This window comes from Acomys russatus, chromosome 2 (genome assembly GCF_903995435.1).
Source record: "Acomys russatus chromosome 2, mAcoRus1.1, whole genome shotgun sequence".
Lineage (NCBI taxonomy): Eukaryota > Metazoa > Chordata > Mammalia > Rodentia > Muridae > Acomys > Acomys russatus.
Window position 1 is genome coordinate 106,729,395 of NC_067138.1, and position 976 is coordinate 106,730,370.

The 976-nt window shown below is 48.5% G+C and overlaps 1 non-coding gene across 1 annotated transcript; it reads right to left on the bottom strand.

Moving 5' to 3' along the window:
- Positions 1–223: 223 nt before the first annotated feature.
- Positions 224–367, bottom strand: LOC127207651 (small nucleolar RNA SNORA48). Its single transcript, XR_007832947.1, has one exon. It is a non-coding gene; the product is annotated as a small nucleolar RNA SNORA48 (small nucleolar RNA).
- Positions 368–976: the final 609 nt, after the last annotated feature.

Consider the following 976-nt stretch of genomic DNA (forward strand, 5'->3'; position numbering starts at 1 on the left):
ACATACTTGTACATTGTGGTGGCTCCCAATGCAGGCTGGCCGTGTGACTGGTGGGCCCCTGCGTGACATCCTCCATCAGCACTACATTGTGTGGTGGCAAGTTAGCATCTATGGTCCACCTGTGCCGAGCACTGAAGAGCAGGTCTGTGGGTGGCGTGGCAGTCTGCAGGTCTCTGTCTGTCTTCCTCTCCGCTCACTGCACTATCTGAATTTGATTTGATTTTTATGACTCCTAGGCATAAAACAGCTTTGGTCACCAACCCAGACATTAGGCTAGGATGAACAAAGGACTGCCATCTGCGTTGTCCCTAATTGATATAAGAATACCACCACCACCAAGGTGTCTCTTTGCCCATTGCCAGAAGGGGACGTTTTTGTTCATTATTATCTTTAGTATCCTCTCTCTCTCTCTCTCTCTCTCATGTGGCTGGGGATATAGTTCAGTGAAAGAAAACTTGCTGAGAATGTGCTAAGACCCAAGGTATAATTCCCATATAAATTACACACACACACACACACACACACACACACACACACACACACACACACACACACACACACAGAGCATTCCATTCTGCAGAGTCCCAGGTTTTACTGTTTGCTCCTGGCTTGATGTTTGCAAGCTGGCTTGGAAACAGATGAATCAGTCGTTAGAAGACCCTCTTCATTGCTGCTGCTTTCTAGAAACCGACTGAGCCCTAGGTCCCAGGTCATCTTCATGAATCTGTAAAGTGAAGGGACAACTGCTGGTAGATAGTGCCTACGCTGCTTGGTTTGTCAGCTTGACACAAGCTAGAGTCTCCTCGGAACCTCATCTCAGAAATGCCCCTCATTTGACTGACCAGTAGACAAACAAGCCTGGGACTGACATGCAAGAGCCCAGCACCCTGTGGGCAGTGCTGTCCCTGACTGCTATATATATAAGAAAGCAAACTGCACCACCCAGGAGAGAGCAAGGCAGTGAGCGATGCTCTCT